This window comes from Pan paniscus, chromosome 8 (genome assembly GCF_029289425.2).
Source record: "Pan paniscus chromosome 8, NHGRI_mPanPan1-v2.0_pri, whole genome shotgun sequence".
Lineage (NCBI taxonomy): Eukaryota > Metazoa > Chordata > Mammalia > Primates > Hominidae > Pan > Pan paniscus.
The window spans coordinates 66,072,887-66,094,142 of NC_073257.2; the positions used below are offsets into that span (position 1 = coordinate 66,072,887).

At 35.3% G+C, this 21,256-nt stretch overlaps 1 long non-coding RNA gene across 1 annotated transcript in view; it reads left to right on the forward strand.

Annotated features, from left to right (window-relative positions):
• The window catches only part of LOC134731100 (uncharacterized), a 368,226-nt gene extending 349,725 nt beyond the window's left edge, over positions 1-18,501 (forward strand). Inside the window, exon 4 of the long non-coding RNA XR_010113186.1 lies at positions 16,735-18,501. This is a non-coding gene — a long non-coding RNA (uncharacterized LOC134731100). The remainder of the gene's footprint in view (positions 1-16,734) is intronic.
• Positions 18,502-21,256: the final 2,755 nt, after the last annotated feature.

The following is a 21,256-nucleotide window of genomic DNA, read 5'->3' on the forward strand; positions in this document are numbered from 1 at the left end:
TGCCAAAAGTGTAGGTCTTTAGCTAGATGATATTAATACAAACAAAATAATAATGATTAAGGAGAACAGGAGAGGGAATGCATACGTTTATGATATAGATTCTGGTGATGGTTTTATAGGTATACAATTATCTTCAAATTCATCAAGTTGTATATATTAAATATGTATGGATTTTTATAGGTAAATCATATCCAACAAAGTAATTTTTAAAGAAAATATATTACTATGATCCATTAGATTATTTGATGAAATAAGTAATTAAAAGTGAAGTAAATTAAGAAAAGTACTGCTTCAAGTTCCATACTTATATTGAAATCCATATTAAATTAGCAAAGATACTGCCTAAAGTTTTATATTTACTTTTTACAGAACTTTTAGAAAATGAAGAATTAAAAACATTTATAATGTAAAGACTAGCTAAAAAAATCTATGGCAAACATTATTTTCAATGGGAAAAAGTTTTAAACATAGTTTAAAGAGAAAGAACAAGACAAGGACTTCCATTATCTATGCTGTTGCTCAATATATTATGTAAAATATGTTAAAAACAATAAGAAAAAGGAAAAAAGTTAACCATTTGGAAAGGAGGATATAATTCTATGGTCATTTCCAGAAAACATAGAGACCTATATAAAATCCAAACGACCAAAAACCTTTTAAAACTATTAGAAAATTGTAACAATATTGCAGAATACAAAATCAATAAGTCAGGGACATTTTGCCACAACATTAAGAATGATTGAGATAATGTAATAAAAAAGACTTGCAATTTACAACAGCAACAAAAACTATAAAATACCTAGGAATCAACTTAATCAAATATTTAAGTATATTTATAGAGAAAGTTTTTAAATGCTATAAATGTGTGAAAAAATAACCTCCATAAATAGAAAAATATGGCAAATTAAAATAGTGGAAGTTTTAAGAATACAAAGATCATGTTTTTCCTCAATGGTATGTTAATGAAATTATAGCAAAGTTTTTTTTCTATGAGGAGGATATATTCAAAAATTTATAGAAATAATAGTTTGGTTGGGTCTTTTTGGTGGGTGTTGGGGGAGAGCAAGGGCATTATAAGAAGAAAGGGAAAATCAGATCCACCTTAACAAATAGTAGGTATTAATAACAAACAGTAGGTATTAATAAGTCTCAGTGTCTTAGTCTATTTTCTGCTGCTATAACAGAGTACTACAGAGTGGGTAATTAATAAACAATAGAAGTTTATTTGGCTCATGGTTTTAAGACTGGAAAATCCAAGATTGTGGGACCAGTTCTTGTGAGTACCTTCTCCCAGTGTTATAATATGGCAGAAGGCACCACACGGAGGGGAGAGACAGGTAGGGAGAGAGAGAGAAAATTGTGCTGAACTCATCCTTTTCATCAGGAACCTACTCCCTGATAACTAACCAACTTTCTCACTAACGGCATTAATCTATTTATGAAGGCAGAACCCTCATCACCTAATCACCTCTTAAAGGTCTCACCTTCCAACAGTTACAATGGCAATTCAATTTCACCTCGAGTTTTGCAGGGGACGTTCAAACCACAGTAATCAGTAATTAAAATTTGAGACCAGACACTTGGAAATTAAATAAAACAGTTAATTCTTTTATTCTATTGGCAGCTACACATAACCTACATGTAACACTTCTATATCGTGATGTGGAGAAGTATTCCTTTATTACGTATGGATAGTCAGCTCTCTCAATAATCCAGTGAACTACTCAGTGTTTTCAGTAAACTCCTTTACTGCTGAAGTCAGCCTGACTCAGCTTGCATTCTATCTTTGCTAAATGTTGTAAAGGCTTCCACCTTTCACTTTTCAACAGCTTTTGTGCCATTAATAGTTATCAAAAAAAAAGATTTATCCACAAGATCTTCAGCATCATAAGCCTATATATAAAATGAGGTTTCAGAAACCTACAACCCTTCATCATGATCCTTTCCATCCAAAGGTTTCAACTGTTTGTAGAGTCCCCAAAGCACACCTTGTATAAGCTCAGTATTTCATTAGTATACAATATCTCTTGCTTTTGCTTTTCCCTCCAGTCTTACCTCTGTCTTAATCCATTTTGCATTGCTATAAAATATCCAAGGCTTGGGTAATTTATAAAGAAAGAAGGCTTATTTGACTCGCAATTCTGGTGCCTAAAAAGATTGGGCCTCTGAATCTGGTGACGACCTCAGCCTGCTTCCACTTTTGGCTGAAGGCAAAGAGAAGCTGGTTGAACAGGTTACATGGTGAAAGAGGAAGCAGGTTGGGGTGGGGAAGGTGCCAGAATTTTTTTCAACAATCAGCTCTTGCAGGAACCAATAAAGTGAGAATGCATTCACACTAGGGCATTAATCTGTGCGTGAGGGATTGCCTTTCATGATCCAAATACCTCTTATTATGCCTGAACTCCAACCTTGCAGATCAAATTTCGACATGAAGTTTAGAGGGGATAAATATCCAAACCATAGAAACCTCCTTCTTGTAAAATTCTTATAGGCAGCACTGTTTCAAAGAATTTTGCTACAACTGACATTGCTGATAGGGTTCTAGGTTTGGGTACCCAAATTCATGTCATTGATGTTGGTGTTGATGTTGCTTGCTGATATCCCCAATGCCTATAGTTGTCCCTGAAGAGGTCAGAACTATGGTGAGATGGCCTTGTCCCTAAGTCTGCGCCCTGCTTTGTCAGCTGGTCACTGAATCAATGTTGCTTGTATTTGAATTCTATGAGGTCTTTCAAGTAATGGGCTCTTCAGTTTCTGATTTAACCTTTTTCTCTGGGTTCAGTACCAATTCAGTGAGCCAAGTAAAGCAGATTTAGACTGCCCCATAGCAACTGCATTCCATATTTTTCAGATGTACATGGAAACAAGAACAATCCTTCCTACTTTTCAACTCTCTCCTCAATTAAAAAAAACAACATTTTCTATTTATCACAAATAAATTTAGATATCTTATTTTGGGCTCCCCCAGAATACCCTAATACCCTTAAGAAAATATATTACTATGATCCATTAGATTATTTGATGAAATAAGTAATTATAAGTGAAGTAAATTAAGAAAAGTACTTAATACTTTTCTTAATTAAAGAATCTTTAATTTTAATTAAGTAATTTCATAATTAAAGAAATTAATTAAAGGCTTCACTTTTGGTCAGTTGACTGGGTGGCTGGGTTCACTTTACTCATGATGTTCCTAGGAGATCTTTCAGCTATCTAACAATGTAAATGCTCATGGCAAGGTCTTGGTGGCAGTCGTTGTCTACCTGCACGCAACCATTTACTTATAAAGCTGTGATAGGGCATAGGTATTTGTCCCCTCGAAATATCATGTTGAAATGTAATCCCTAGTGTTGGAAGTGGGGCCCAGTGGGAGGTGTTTGGATCATTGGGGGTGGATCCCAAATGAATGGCTTAGCAACATCCCCTTATTGATGAGTGAGTTTTTTGCTCTGAGTTGATGTGAAACTGGCTCTTTAAAAGTGTGTAGCATCTCCCCGCTGTCTCTCTTGCTCCTGCTCTCGCCATGTGATATGCTGGCTCCCCCTTCTCCTTCAGCCGTGATTGGAAGCTTCCTGAGGCCTTCACCAGAAACAGATACCAGCACCACACTTCCTGTATAGCCTGCAGGACCATGAGCCTATTAAACTTCTTTTCATTGTAAATTACCCAGTCTCAGGAATTCCTTTAGAGCAATACAGAAATGGACTAACACAAGCTGTACAATGAAATCAGGCGGGTATAAGCACTGATTTATTTTGAGCTTTAGGAAATACTCTGAGGCTTATATTCATAAAAGATTATCGGTGAAAGTAGTATTTACCAACTAAAAACTATCAGAGCTATAAAGTGTTCAGTTATAAGCCAACTTAATTTTATAAATAATTTCCTTTTGGGATCACAAATGCACTAGGTAAAAAAGAGTAAAAATAAAAAAATCAAGTGTGCTAATTGTGAAATTAAACATAAATAATTCAGCTGCCTATGACTGCAAACTACAGGCTTGAATGAACATAAGAAAATATTCACACTGAACACAGAATTCTCACAAAGTTTCTTACAAAATTTTCCTGGGCAGATCAGAAGCAGAGTAAACACAAGACAAGAAAGAAAAAGACAAAGCAAGGGAGAACATGCTCAGAAAAAACAACTCTAATTCTACAACAGATTCTCTCCTTTCTTTGTACATAATTGCTGAGATACTTAATTCCTGTTTCAACTTTGGTTGATTTGATCATTTCAATTTTGATTTAATTTCTAATTTTCTTTTTGTATTTTATTATTATTATACTTTAAGTTTTAGGGTACATGTGCACAATGTGCAGGTTAGTTACATATGTATACATGTGCCATGTTGGTGTGCTGTACCCATTATCTCGTCATTTAACATTAGGTATATCTCCTAATGCTATCCCTCCCCCCTCCCCCACCCCACAACAGTCCCCGGAGTGTGATGTTCCCCTTCCTGTGTCCATGTGTTCTCATTGTTCAGTTCCCACCTATGAGTGAGAACATGCGGTGTTTGGTTTTTTGTCCTTGGGATACTTTGCTGAGAATGACGGTTTCCAGTTTCATCCAGGTCCCTACAAAGAACATGAACTCATCATTTTTTATGGCTGCATAAAAAATAGTATTCCATGGTGTATATGTGCCACATTTTCTTAATCCAGTCTATCGTTGGACATTTGGGTTGGTTCCAAGTCTTTGCTATTGTGAATAGTGCCGCAATAAACATACATGTGCATGTGTCTTTATAGCAGCATGATTTATAATCCTTTGAGTATATACCCAGTAATGGGATGGCTAGGTCAAATGGTATTTCTAGTTCTAGATCCCTGAGGAATTGCCACACTGACTTCCACAATGTTTGAACTAGTTTACATTCCCACCAACGGTGTAAAAGTGTTCCTATTTCTCCACATCCTCTCCAGCACCTGTTGTTTCCTGACTTTTTAATGATCGCCATTCTAACTGGTGTGAAATGGTATCTCATTGTGGTTTTGATTTGCATTTCTCTGATGGCCAGTGATGATGAGCATTTTTTCATGTGTCTGTTGGCTGCATAAATGTCTTCTTTTGAGAAGTGTCTGTTCATATCCTTTGCCCACTTTTTGATGAGGTTGGTTTTTTTTTTTTTCTTGTAAATTTATTTGAGTTCATTGTAGATTCTGGATATTAGCCCTTTGTCAGATGAGTAGGTTGCGAAAGTTTTCTCCCATTTTGTAGGTTGCCTGTTCACTCTGATGGTAGTTTCTTTTGCTGTGCAGAAGCTCTTGAGTTTAATTAGATCCCGTGTGTCAATTTTGGCTTTTGTTGCCATTGCTTTTAGTGTTTTAGACATGAAGTCCTTGCCCGTGCCTATGTCCTGAATAGTATTGCCTAGGTTTTCTTCTAGGGTTTTTATGGTTTTAGGTCTAACTGGCTTAACTATAAAATCTATCCTCATGCATATATAAGCATTATATATAAAGTGATGACTATGACTGTATTTGGAGATAGAGCCTTTAAGGATGTAATTAAGTTAAAATGAAGCCAGTAGGATGGGCCCTAGTTCAGTTTGCCAGCATCCTTATAAGAGGAATACATTTGGGGCTAGGCATGGTGGCTCACACCTGTAATCTTAGCACTTTGGGAGGCCAAGGTGGATGGATTACCTGAGCTCAGGAGTTCAAGACCAGTCTGGGCAACATGGAAGAACCTCGTCTCTACAAAAAATACAAAGATTAGCCAGGCATGGTGGCATGTGCCTGTAGTTCCAGCTACTTGGGGGGCTGAGGTGGGAAATTACCTCAGCCTGGAGAGGTCAAGGCTGCAGTGAGCCATGATCATGGTACTGTACTCCAGCCTGGGCAACAAAGTGACACCCTGTCTCAAAAAAAATAAATAAATAAATTTGGACAAATAAGAGACACTAGGAATGCTTGTGCACAGAGAAAAGTCCATGTAAGGGAATAGCATGAAGGTGGCCACTGCAAACAACAGAGAGAAGCCTCAGTGGAAAGCAGACTTGCTGACACTTACCCTTGGACTGCTAGCCTCCAGAAGTAAGAGAAAATACATTTCTCTTGCTTAAGCCACACACTCTGTAGTATTTTTTTTTAATGGCAATTCTTGCAAAATCATACACATGGGGAAAAAGTTGAAGAAAGAAAGGCCTATGAGAGAAAAGTTTTCTTAATGTGTTTAACGAGCCAGCTATGTAGAACTGTATTCATAAACCACAGATGGGCCTTCAAAGTTCCTGGTTCTTACCAAGATGGTGACTCATCATGGCTGCTAGATCATTCCCTTGATATCAGTCTCAGAGAAACTATAAAGGGAAAAGACCAAGATGCAAGATATGGAAGAAATTGTGGGGCATCCCTCGATTGATAACAAGTTGTTTTAAATGCAGTTGTTTATAGGATGATAGATTCGGCCTGAAACAGGAGGATGGATATCCAGCATGTCTATACAAGGATAAGAGAGAAACAGTAAATTTGGAATTCTGCTTGTGATCCTCTCTCTCCATTGATTTTTTTTAATCTTTAGGATTAAAATTGGGACATTGCAGAATCCCTATATGATTAGGACCTAGGAAAATAGAACAGAATCTCTTTCTAATTTTATTTTTGAATGCCACATTTAGCGCCACTTCTTAAAGACAAACTAAACAGTATTTCTAAGAACACTTCTCCCCAGGGGTCAAAGAATAAAGTTCTAACTTCTAAAAAAATTTTGGGGATGAAAAGCAATGATGGTTAGGGTCCTAAGGCATCTGATGACCTCTGCTTGTTACCACTGAACCCCCTTAGTCTAATATGAATGACAATTGGGTCTTCCCTCAATATGAACTGCCAGACAGTAGTGCCACCCCTAATTAGCTCACATATCGAAGTAACAAGACATATAGCTATTTCACAATAAATATTCATATTTATATTTGATAACATAAGTTGAAATATTAGAACAGACAATATAAGATTTTAAAATTAGCCTAATAAATACCTTAAAAGAGATATGATTAGCAGTGTGAAACAATAATAAGGTCTTTTAAACCAAGCAGAAATATTACATGTAATAGCTGATTAAAACTCAGCCTGAAGTCTCTTAACTGGAAGGGATGAAAATCTTCTCAGGGATCTGACTGCAAAAGAGTGTCAAGAACTGGAAACATCCAAGGAAGAAAACAGAAGCTGCCGGCTGACATTCAGAGGCTGAAGGATGAGACAACGGAAATAGCTAACGAAATTGAAAATCTATGATCCACAGAAGAAAGGAAAAACAAGCAGAGGAACAAACAGGTAGCCATAGGCAGGGAAAAAAGAAGTAACATGGACCTTAAAAAGAGGATTTAAGGTTAATATGTCAACTTTATATATGTCAAATTTGAGTTTTTTGTTATACTTTTGGTAAGATTGTTTACATTTATCATCAGTCCAATGGGTTAGTTTGAGGATGAATGAAGGTCCTTCCCAGGCTCTGCATCATGGCCTTTAGACAGTTACCCAATTATAAGAAATACCAGGCGGGGCGTGGTTGCTCACGCCTGTAATCCCAGCACTTTGGGAGGCTGAGGCAGGCAGATCACGAGGTCAGGAGATCGAGACCATCCTGGCTAACATGGTGAAACCCCGTCTCTGCTAAAAATACAAAAAATTAGCTGGGCGTTGTGGCACGCGCCTGTAGTCCCAGCTACTCGGGAGGCTGAGGCAGGAGTATGGCGTGAACCTGGGAGGCGGAGCTTGCAGTGAGCCGAGATCGCGTCACTGCACTCCAGCCTGGGCGACACAGTGAGACTCCGTCTCGAAAAAAAATAAAAAATAAAAATAAAAGAAATACCAGTCATCCTATGTGGAAAAGTACTCTTACTAATTTGCATATATCATTCTGTCATATGAGCACATGCAAATTTTTAAGTACATAGAATGTTACTGTCAATAAAATTCAACAAATGATACGTGAGCAATAGCTATATATCTGACACTTTGCTAGATGCTGTTAGGGAAAAGATAACACAACAGTCAATAAAATAGAGGCTCTATCATTAAAAAGATTAATAACCTAAGAAGATAGATGAATGATCCAAAAATACATCTAATATTATTATTGTAACTGTACATATATATATTTTTCTTAGCCATATTTCCAATAGAATGTAAGCTTCATTAGAGATACTAAGTCTTATCAATTGTTATGCCCCTATTGGCCAATGCCTCACACGTGGTAGATATTTAGTAGCATATTTGATAGTGGATGACCAAATGAACAATAATAAGTAAAAAGTGCTGTGAATATGCAGAGGGAGAGAGATTTCTGATAGAATTAGTGAAAACCTTTTGACGGAGGAAATGAGGTTTATGCTAGAAATTGGAACACAATCAAGAAATTGTCCATAGTAAAAGAGAAAGGAAAGCAAACTACTTAAAATTTTCAAAGACAAGGAAGCAAGAGAAAGTAGAGAATAAGGTTTGTCATATGCCTCATATATAAACATATGATATTCATATATACACATGTATAGTAAGCTGTATTAGTCCATTCTCACATTGCTAGAAAGACTTATCTGAGACTGCGTAATTTATAAAGAAAAGAGGTTTCATTGGCTCACAGTTCTGCACGTTGTACAGGAAGCATTGCTGGGGAGGCCTCAGGAAACTTAGAATCATGGCACAACATGAAGGGGAAGCAGCATGTCCTATATGACTGGAGCAGGAGGAACAGAGTGAAGGGGGAGGTGCTTCACACTTTTAAACAACCAGATCTTGTGAAAACTCATTCACTATCACAAGAACAACAAGGGGAAACCTGACCCCCCTGATCTAATCACTTCCCATCATGACCATCCTCCAACACTGGGGATTACACTTCAACATGAGATTTGGATAGGGACTCAAATCCAAACCATACCATACAGTCATGCACTGCTTAATGATGGGAATCTGTTCTAAGAAATGCATCATTATGTGATTTCATCATTGTGTGAACATCATAGAAATACTTACACAAACCTAGATGGTATAGTCTACTATGGAAGGAGGCTATGTGGGATAGCCTATTGCTTCTGGGCTACAAATCTGTATAGCATGTTACTGTATTGAATACAGTAGGTAATCACACCACAGTGGTTTTTGTGCATCTAAACATGGAGAAGGTACAGTAAAAATATGAGATTATAATCTTATGTGACCACCATCACATCTGGTCCATCCTTAACAAAAACATCATTATGTAGCACATGACCGTATATATTAACAAAATATTTTCTGCCAAAGAAACCCATATTTCAAGAGGCTAATTTTATTTTAATTTGGAAATGCTTATTATGTTTCAATTTCCCTTCAGCTTTGACTCTCTCCCAGTTTTTGATCTCATGCAGGTAGGTTCAAGGGTTTCCTAAAGTGATAAATGTGTATCCTCACATAATGAGCTGCCAACTTGCTTCATCAACAAAAATCTGGCATCATTGTACTGGTGGTGTTTTTGAGCAAGGATTATGATGCTTTTCTTCATATACTTAAACATGAACTATAATGTCATGGGTTTCTTAATTTAATGGTGAGGAATCACAACAAATTAAAGACAATAATTTACCAGCATGAGGCCTGCTATTTACCTTTTGTGAAAGGGATTTATTTCTTGAATACATGCAGAATTATTACTTCTGGAATGCAAATTTAGAGACATATCTCATACAGAATGAAATTTCAACTAATGAAGTTAGCAGTGGGAATTGGAATTATCAAGTATTTACATTTTTTGTACAAATTTGAATTACATTATACTAGTGATGCTAATGGGATTTAAACATATTTATTCTCAACACGATCTTAAATCTCTACACGATTAGTGTATTTAATCAACAGAATTCGCAGTTTTCTTTGAATATATTTAATTCATTCTTCATGATTATTATAATTTGGTACAAATATAGTGAAAGAAAGGAAAACAGGCATATTTCTAAAACCAAACTGCCTCGTTTATTTCCTTGGCTCTCATAAATTCCCCCTCTATTTCCTTAAAAGAACATTGATATGTTATTGCAAATATTGGTGGGCCCTTCCATCTAAGGACAAATTTTGCATTTGATTACGTTGGAATGAATGAGATCTTGCACAGAGTCTGTGGCTAAATGGGAAGAATGAATGAATGAAATAGAGTATGGTGCAAACATTAATGAATTTTCCCATTCTCACACCTTTAATTTCTTTTCCTGGAACATCATTAAAAGATAGCTTCTGTTTATTCATAATGTAATTTTAGTTATAAGACAGAAAAAAGGCTAATGTAGGAGTCAGAGAATCATGGACTAGTTTCTATTTGATTCTTGACAAATAATAAAAGGATTTAATGGACTTTTCCAGTATGTTATTTCAATCTTGTTGTCACACAGATGATGAAAAAGAAGGCCAGATAAAAAAATTTCATAGGCTAAATTAAAGTAATTAAGTTATTTAAAGTTTTAAAAACATTTTGAAAACTGTTCTTGACAATATGTTTATTTGATAATGTGTCATAAGAACTTACTGATGAAATAGACCTTGCTCTATGAATATAAATATGTCTCACTAGTAATATAATACTTTTAAAAAATAAAGTTTTCCTTTGTTGAGTGTTTATTAATAATATGATGTGGGCATCATACTTATTATTAATATACATAGTGATATAGATGCGCTGTATAGATATATTTAATCAATTAAACAACACAAGGGAGACACTCGTATTACTCCTATTTATATAGTTGATAAAATTGAAACTCAGAGAGTTGAAGAGACTTGCCAGAAGTTATATAATAGGTAGACGAAAGAGGAATGGTATTATTCAAGGTATTTTCACCTTAAAAGTTCATTTTCTTGGTATATATGAAGTGTCAATTCCTAACCTTTAATTTCTTCAATTTATTTAATAAGTTAAGAATTAAGGTTATTTTTGGTTAAGAAGTGTCTACTAATTTTAGAGATGTTTCTTAAAATAAGCATAAAATTTAGAGAGTGGGTTATGCCAGAAATATTTCACTGCATTTTATGGTAGAAATTAATGGTATTTCTCAAAAGGTTATAATTGTAATATAATTATAATATTTGAAGAACATGTTTTGGCAAATGAACACAAAAAAGAGCATTCCAAGTATTCAAATATCTACATATGAAGTATGAGACTATGATTAGGGAATGCAGAGTCTTTTAATAAGCCTGATTCATTGTTGTGGGATATGGGAACAGAGAGGATTAACGCTAAGCATGGGAGCAGAGGCTAGTTTATTTTGGAGGGAAGTACAGACAAATCTTGTAGGTACAAGAATTCTGGAATTTAGACTAAGACCAGTTAAAAGCCATTGGAGACTTTAAGCAGGGTACAGCTAGTATAAGTTTCGCACTGAAAATCAAATTTCAAGTAATTTAGTGGCACTGCTTAATATAAAATATTCAAGCAAATTGTCTGATAAATACTATCTACGTTATTTAATTCATAGGTATAGATTATAGTCCAGAAGGAGATGAACATAGAAATGAACTGGCAGGATGTGAGAAGAAAGAGTAACAGTGCCTGCTATATAAATCTTAATTTTTCATTTTAAAATCATATTTTTTAAAAGAAGGAATAAATTATTTTTATTACTATCACTATTTTGACATATTGATTTAAAGGTGAAAGACGTTAATATTCATAAAGGCAATCTGAGTAGCTTAAAAAAACAAACCGATGTAAAAGTCACAGTTGTGGTTATCTTTCAAATGTTGGTAATGATTTCAGAGGTTGAAAAGGGCTTCTGAGTTGCTGGTAATGGTGTTTCTTTATCTTTATGGTGGCTGTCATATGTCAAATATGTCGAAAAGATCAAGCATGCAAACAATTAGGATCTCAGACTAGAGCAGAAATGAAAAAGAGCAAATATACATGTAAAGATAACACTGGAAAAATTTTCCAAGTTGATTAAAGATATCCAGCAATAGATTTGAAGCACTGCATTTAATAAACAACAAAGCAGAATAAATGTAGAGAAAACCAAATCTAAGCACATTTTAAGCAATCTTAGAGATCAATCTTAAATAGGAATAAAAAATATATTATTTTCACAGGAGAATAAAAATACTAACATCTAACCTAAAAACAGACACAAGAGAAGGCAGAAGACGGGTGGAATCATATTTTCAAATTATTAAAATAATAATTGTCAACCGTGCAGAAAACGATGAACATAGCAGGGTTGAGATTGCTATGCTTAGAAAGACCTTGTAAGGTTGGCCCTTGGTTGGCATTTTCAGACATGTCATTTTTAGTGTGTTCCTTGTAAACAGTTACATGAAAAAAAGCGGCTCACAATAATTAGTTATGTTGTTTAAAGAAAAGCAATATGGTTTATGTTAAACACTTGCTTACCTTCTGGGAGCCTGGAATTTAGGTATGTGGTAGGCAGTGGGTGGTAACATACAGGCCTAATAAAAACTTTGGGGAGTGAGTCTCTTAGGGGCTTCTCTGGGAAGAAATGTAACACTCACTTGCTGCTTTTTTATAGCTAGGGGAAGAGTGTGCTCTGTGTTAACTGTCATAGCATAAGGAAGCATTAAAGAGCATAAGGGAGTCTGCACATGGATTCCGCTAGACTCCATCTTTCCCTTGCAACCTAGGTACATATCCTTACTGGATCACTGTAATAAATCTTGGCCATGAGTACGTTACATGCTGAGTCTCTTGACTCACTTTGCGAATGTCCGAACGGGAAAGTGGTCCTGGGGAGAACGGCTACCAAGAATTACATACTTATTGATGTTTCTGTCAAAATAATGGCCAAATAATGAAGTTAACAAACAAACAAAAACACATGATCGATAAGAGAACAAAATTAAATAAATACTAAGGAGTATTTTTCTGGAAGAAACAAAATGATCTTGCGTAATTTCTTCAGCAGAAAAAAAAATTAAAAGCAATTGAAATAGCGAATTTGCCAATTACAAAGAGCCACGCTTCAGCCAATCACAGGCAGCCAAGTGATCACATCATACCCCGAAAGGGCAAACACCTAGCTGTGGCCAATTGAGTAATTTTGGTACTTTGCGTCTGTGTCTGTCCTATAAAAGCTCACTGCTTATGCTGCTGGGTGGAACTCTCTCAAACTTTCTTGGTTCTGAGTATTGTCTAATTCATGAAACCTTATTTGATAAAATAAACTCTGCTAAATTTAATTTGTCTGAAGTTTATTTTTAACAGTCTCAATACATAAATTCACTCTATAAAATAATAATAGTGGATATACACAAACATTGGCTGCATACAATCACAGTATACGCAGGGGAATATGTGTATAAGTACATAAAAATTGTAGCAGGATTATACATAAATATACCATGATATCTACAATATTTAATTTAGGAGATAGAAAAGGAGTTAAGACATTCTGCAATCATTGAATTTCCTGGTAAATGATAAAGGCATATGAAAATATGTTGAAATCGAAGTATAATTTAAGACAAAAAATTATTAGATATAGATACACTTAATATTCATAAAATATTAATCCACCAGGAAAATGTAACCTTTTTATATGAATGCGTACATAATGGAGTCTCAATATATAAAGCAGGAAATTGACAGGATTCAAAGACATAAAAATCATGATGAAAAATAACGTCTCTCCTAGTAACTGATGCAACAAGTAAGCATATAATCAGTAAGTGTAGAGAAGTTTTGAATTAAAAATTAACAAACATGCTCTAATTGTCATTATTATATAGAACATCTCATTTAATACCTTCAGAGAATTTCTTATTTTCTGGGGAATCTACTACATTTTACAAACTGATTATGTTCTGGGCCATAATGCATGTCTCAAAAATTTTAAGTGATGGAAATCAAGCTATGTTCTCTGATCAGCATAGAATTAAGAAAAAAAGTTAACATAATTCTAAAACAAACCAAAACAGAAAAATCTCATGTGTTTTTCGGATTAACCAATTTGATTCTGAATAACCTGAGGATAATGGAAAAAAAGATTTGAATAAAATTATATTCAATTTTGAGCTAATGATAATGAAACTATTGACAAAATTATAAACTATATAGACATCCATGATTTGAGAGAAACTTATTTAAATGCAAATATATTTTATACATTTTATTTTATTTTACTTTTTGAGACAGAGTCTCTCTCTGTCGCCCAGGCTGGAGTACGGTGCTGAGATCTCAGCTCACTGCAACCTCCACCTCCCAAGCTTAAGTGATTCTCATGCCTCAGCCTCCCAAGTAGCTGGGATTACAGGCATGTGCCACCATGCCTGGCTAATTTTTGCATTTACGGTAAAAACAGAGCTTCACAATGTTGGCCTGGCTGGTCTCGAACCCCTGACCTCAAGTGATCCTCCCACCTTGGCTTCCCAAAGTGCTGGGATTACAGGCATGAGCCACCATGCCTGGTCTAAAATGCATACATATTTTAAAGTTATAAAGGTATATGATATATGCATTCATCTCTAAAACTTATTCAACAACAGCACATTAAAATAAACTAATAGAAATGATGAAATAATAAAGATAAGTTAGAAATTAATATAGTAGGATCAAAGGTCAAAAATCAGTGTCATAAATTGATTTTTTGAAAAAAGCTAGGGAAATTGATAACCCCCTGGTAGGACTGTATTAGGCCATTCTTGCATTGCTATAAAGAAATACCTGAGACTGGGCAATTTGTAAAGAAAAGAGGTTTAATTGGCTCATCGTTCTGCAAGTTGTACAGGAAGCATGATGCTGGCATCTGCTCCACCTCTGGGGAATTTACAATCATGGTGGAAGGTGAAGTGGGAGCCAGCACTTCACATGGCCAGAGTAGGAGGAAAAGAGGAGGTGGTGGAGGTGCTATACATTTTTAAACAATCAGATCGCACAATAACTCACCCACTATCATGAGAACAGCACCAAGGAGATGGTGATAAACCATTCATGAAGTATTCACCTCCATGATCCAATCACCACCTCCCACCAGGCTCCACCTCCAAAAATGGGGAATACAATTCGACATGAGATTACAATTTGACACAAATCCAAACCGTATCAAAGACCAATAAAGAAAAAAAAATCATGTAGCAGAAACAACCAATATCTGGAATAGGAAAGAACATTATAGTTTCTATAAACATTAAAATGATAATTAAAAGGATAATGAAAATTTCTTGTGAATACATTTGAAAATCAGATGAAATAATTTTGTGCACAACAATAGTATTTAAAATCTAATAACTGGTTCTGATACCTGGTGGTGAGTTGCTGCCATAACAAATTCCTATAATATGTGTCACTGTTCTTGGTACCACATGACAGTCAGAAGATGGAATAGCATTGTGGAGGCATCTGGAGGAAGTCTAGTGAGCCTGAACAAAGATGGCCGTGAGAAGACAGTGCAAAAACAATGTTATTGGAGGGTGGACAAAAGGATTCCCTTCCAGCGTAGTCTTGGAAAGATTATCACAACTGTTACAGGCAGTTGCATAAAAAACAGAGACTGTGACTAAATGAATGGATGGATCTGGCTAAGGAGAATTCCAGGGAGAATGTGTCAACTTATTTTATTAAGGATACAAGGACCATAAGGTCTGAATAGAAGAAAACCAAGTAATTAATTATTTTTAAGTAGAATGCAGAGGAAATATAAAGGTGCCAGAAATTTGTGTTTTTAACAACAAAACTATTCTCCATGTCCTGTTGTTCCAGGTGGCAAATGACTCATGCAAACATAAATTTGAAGGTATTACAAGCAAAATATGGTCTCAGCGTAAAAATGAGGCCTTTGCTAAGACCTTAGAGAGATCCAAGATGTACCTAATGGAACCCTGAAAACAAATAAAAAGCCTTATAGAGATGTTACGGGTGTGACTCTAGAGTTGTACGGACTTCTAACAATCTTAATGGCATTTTCCTTCAGTAGCCTCATTAGGATCCCAAGATAAAGAGGCACCCTATATCAAGGGAGTTTTGTTTAATCAACTGATTCTCCAGTAAAATTGATAGTAGACCCATAAAGACTTTTTTTTTTTTTTTTTTTTTTTTTTTTTGAGACGGAGTCTTGCTCTGTAGCCCAGGCTGGAGTGCAGTGGTGCAATCTTGGCTTACGGCAAGCTCTGCCTCCCGAGTTCATGCCATTCTCCTGCCTCAGCCTCCCGAGTACCTGGGACTACAGGCACCCGCTACCATGCCTGGCTAATTTTTTTTTTCTTTTTTAGTAGAGACGGGGTTTCACTGTGTTAGCCAGGATGGTCTCGATCTCCTGACCTCGTGATCTGCCCACCTTGGCCTCCCAAACTGCTGAGATGACAGGCGTGAGCCACCGTGCCCGGCCATAAAGACCTTGTTGATCATTTTGCTAGTGGAAACATCAAAAGCTTGAAATAAAGGAGACAGAGAGTGCAAAATGAAAAGAGCCTCTGGACCCCAAATCTTTGTGAGCAGGAAGTAGGCTAAAAGAACCAAATTATCACTTATGGAAAAGAGGATAATTGTGAGAGGGTAGAATCAGAGGACAGATCAAGAACAACAGAGAGCAAAATCCCAGAGAATAAGAATGCTCTTTAGGAAAATGAATGGATTATTATTACAGAAACTGATATTTATCTGTCTAGATTTTAGATTATCTATGGACCAAAGATAACTAGATTCCTCCTACCTCACCCTCTTTTTGAATGGAAACTTCAACTGCAGCTACTATATTTCCACTTCCCACCATTATATGTTGAGCATGGATGACATATAATTTGGTCCTTTATTTCACAGATCTACTGACAGAAACTGGACAAGAACTATGCCTGAGGAACCTCAACTAAACCTGGACCTGATTTAGATGAAGAGATCCTGGACCTCAAAATTGAATTTTGTGCCATAATGGGCTGAGGTCTTTTGGAGGTTTTTAGATGGAGTGAGCATAATTTGGATGTGGAACGAATAGAAATAACTTGTGGTCAGAAGGTGAAAGGTTAAAAAAAATGGCTGCAAAAATTCAAGTAAAAATTTTTAAAAAATTGAAAGAAAGTTGGGTTACAGATTCCCTCACCTTGAATCGGAGTGAGTTTGTGATTATATTTTTACACTATGGTAGAAATGATGCTATGTAACATCTGAGGTGACACGTAAATAAGAAAGACAAAAATATGCAGTGTTCATATTGTTCACTGGAACACCAAATGAGATGTGTGACTACCAGGAGGCCATCATGCTGTGAGTAAGCCCAAGACAAATGGAAAGGCAATGAGCAGACCATTTGGTCTGTGGTCTCAGCTGACTCCAGCCTTTGCATCTCCCCAGCTAAGACACTAAATATGTTTGTGAAGGAGGTTCCAGATGATTCCAACTCTCATCTGTCAAGTTGAAACCAATTTCACAAAACTTCTGTACTAAGATTTAATATTTTGAATTTTAAGTAACTGTTTACCTTTAAAAAAATTCTAATAAAATGTTGCCCCCATATGAAAATGAATGTATTTTTATCTATACAAACTGGCTACTTCCCTTAGGATAATGGCCTCAGGAAAAGAAACCCATATACCATGTGTTCTCCCTTATAAGTGGGAGCTAAACATGGAGTACATATGACACAGAAGGGAACAATAGACACTGGCCCACTTGAGGTGGGAGGCTTGGCAGAAAGTGAAGATCATCAAATTACCTATCAGGTTCTATGCTCACTGCCTGGGTGAAAAAATAATTTGTACACAAAATGCCAGCAACACATAATTTACCCATGTAACAAACCTGCACATGTACCTCTTGAACCTAAAAAATAAAAGTTGGTAGGGAAAAAAATAACATAACCTAATTTAACATAACATAACATAAACTATAACATATAACATAGACATAACATAAAAAACATAATATAACAACATAACATAATAACAACATAACACAACGTTTTAAAAAAGAAACTGGCATCTATCTAGTTGTGCTTATAAATTTTCTTTTATTTTTATTTATTTTGGCTAAAACTGTTTAACAATTTTGAATGGCCATCTTATTTTTGAACAGTAGATTGAGTCCTAGACTTTTCTATTGCTTCTTATATTGTAAAGAATCTGAAAATCTGAAATAGTTTTTGAGACAAAGCAGCTCCAAGAAAACCTGTCTCTGGCCTACATTTTTATCCCACTTCATGGAAAGATAAGGTAATCCCAAGAAAAAGCAGATATACACCATTCAGGCCCAATAAATAGTCTTAAACATATCTAGCCCAAATTTCAGATTTATCATAATGGATTTGACGAGAAAGAAGGAGTTAGTACAAAGTCGACACATACTTCCTTTGTACCACATTCCTTGTCATTTATATGTGTCTGATTCCATTCCTGTTAATGATAAGCAGCTAACTATGATAGTCTACAAGGGCAGGATCTTTACCTTATTAAATGCTGTATTCTCAGAGACTAAGTGCGCAGCGCATGGTTTATTGATGAATACTCAAAACATTTATTTATATTTGAATATAATTCCATCATGACTCGTAAACATTTTTTACATAATATTTTTCAACAATTTTTACATAAATAATACTTGGCAAGTATTTTAATATTTTTTACATAAATAATACTTGGCAAGTCACTTTAATGCTTCTGTGTCATTTCCTTATTTGAAACCAAAAAAAGTGTTCAACATTTACCTAAGTTTCTTTTTAGTTTTCATATGTAATTATTCTGAGATTTTTTTCAACTAGATCCTGAGATACAGTAATTCTGTATGTAACCTATAAGAGAAGAACATAATATTTATGTTTATATGACGTTTTACTCTAGGAAAAAATAGGCGGAAACCAAAAATGTGCGTTTTCAGCAGGAATCAATTGTTCAAATGTAGCTAGTTCTCTGACAGTTACTTGAGAAACTCTGAATGTTACATTTATTGTTCAGCTTATTTACCACCATATCTAAGGCCCTATAGTCAGATTAACCAAAATCAGTTTTTGCTGTTATATGAACTTCTTCATCTGCCCTTCCTTTTCCTGATGCATTTTTGTTTAGTTTTACCCAGTAAATCCTACTTCCTTGCCCAGGCTGGCATGTTTTCACACTTAACACTGTATGCCCTATTACCCTTATCAAAATTCCTATCCTGTTATTGGGCATTAGGGGGAACTTAGCTTTGGTTAAAAGTAAGTACTGTGTTACTGGAAGTTCTACCTTCATCTACTAATGTGCAGTTCTAAAATGATTAACAGATAATGCAATGAGATTCAGAATTAGATGGTGAGAAATGTGAAGATCCTCAAGCATAAAAAAGTTTTGAAAAATTTAAGATGTTTTTCCCCTTAGATCCTGTAAATGGGTTTAATGTTGACTAACTGTAAGGCCCACTAACCACTCTAGCTTTACCTCATATTATTTTTTCTCAGGGGAAAATAAAAAGCCTTTGGCTCTTCTCCCTGTGCCAAAGTCTGTCCAACCCTTTAAACATTGTAAGGCATAATATAAATTACTGTAGAAGTGGGCACAAGGACAGTATATAGAGAAAACTGGGTTTCTCTCAGCTTCATGTCATTTGATAAGTGTTCAGTAATTTTCTTGTGATATTTGACTGGCATTTAATATTGGAGAAGGACAGACTTCCATTTCCATTTTACATTTAATACTGTTGTTTACAAAGAAGTTTTTAATAATAAATACATAATGCATATTAGGGTAGTACGTTTTTTGTCCAGAGGTTTTACACAAATGCTTTCTTCTAAGTGAAATATGTTTTAAAACAAGTAGATGGAATAAAAATTAACCACTAAGTCATATACTGAAATAAAGTAACTTGTGTTGTTTTGCTTCATACAAAATATTATATAGCTGTTTTTTAACACTCATTGGAAATGACTAGAAGTGTCATCTGAAGAATACAATATCTCTTCTTCTAATTTTTGTAATGAGCTTATCATTTATTTGGTCATTTATTCAGCAAAATATTTTGATATTCCACTGTGCCTGCAAGATGAATATGACAAAATTCATCCACTGGAAGAGCTCTCAGCTTGATGGCAGAAGATAAATACATAAATGAATGATCATAAAATAAAATGATACACAGACTCATAGACTCAGAAAGAAATACAAGAGAAAGATTCTCAGTAGTGGTGACACTTTGAAGAATTAGTAGACACTAAGGGGAAAAGACACTTTCCTAAAATGGAGAAACATAAACAAGCACACTTATCAAACCTCTCAAACATTCTGATGTTCTTTTAAGATGAACAGCCTAATATAAAAGTGCAGGTGAGAGGAGACTTGGAGGAATGGAAACTCACATCAACACTGGAAACTGAAGGAAATAGCAATCTCCCAGAAATTTTGTCTAATTTTTCCATGATACAGTGTGGGAAGAAATCTCTCAGAGTGGACTACAAGACAGTGGGATGTATCTACATACAGACAATTGCAGAGGACAAAAAATACTCAACTCGGATGCTCCAGCTGTAGGGATGATAAAGTTGTGTTGTCTACCAACTTCTCCCTATGCCATTGGGTAGCTAAAGACATTGTTACAGGAAAGACAAAAAAGGGACTTACAACTATTTCATTTTTAAGCATTTCTCGTTGTGTAATGGAAAGCCTGTGTATAATAGACATTGTGTAATGAAAAGCCTTGTGTATAATAGATGATAATAGACTAATAAATGTGTACTGTTAATCTCCCAATTTGTAGCCTGATTGTCCAGCTTGAAATAAAAAAGATCAAGTTTACTTCGCCATTGAGTCCATAGGAGACATATAAACTTCAAGCTTGTCAGCAGATCTAGGAATTACCACTTTTCCTTCCCTGGGCTTATTTCTGCCAGCTTATGTGTGAATGCATAATCCAACACTGCGAATCCCAACTGCCATAAAGCAATTTATAAAATTGCTTCATCGAAGATTTATATCTTGATTGCCATAATCCTACTTGATGGTGTGTGAAAAGATATACCTAACAAGTCTCTTAAAGATGTGTAAGTGCCCAAATGCAAAAGGAATAGATAAAATGTAGACAATAGCTTTATTTACATTTCATGAGGCCAACCTTGTCATAACTAACCTCTGTAAAGTAGGCTGTCCTTTCCCAGGCAGCCTAGGTGATGTTAGGGGTTGTTCTTACACTAAAAATCTCTGAATCAGAATGCCCGTTAATGAGCTACAGGCACTCAGTGCTAACATACATGCTAGCTACAAGGCCTAATGTTACCGACACTCTTATTGGATGAGTAGGGCTCTCATGAGATTTTAATTTCTATAACATTTAGAAGAAAAACATGACAATGAAAAAATGTTAAAAAATAATATGAGGAAGATAA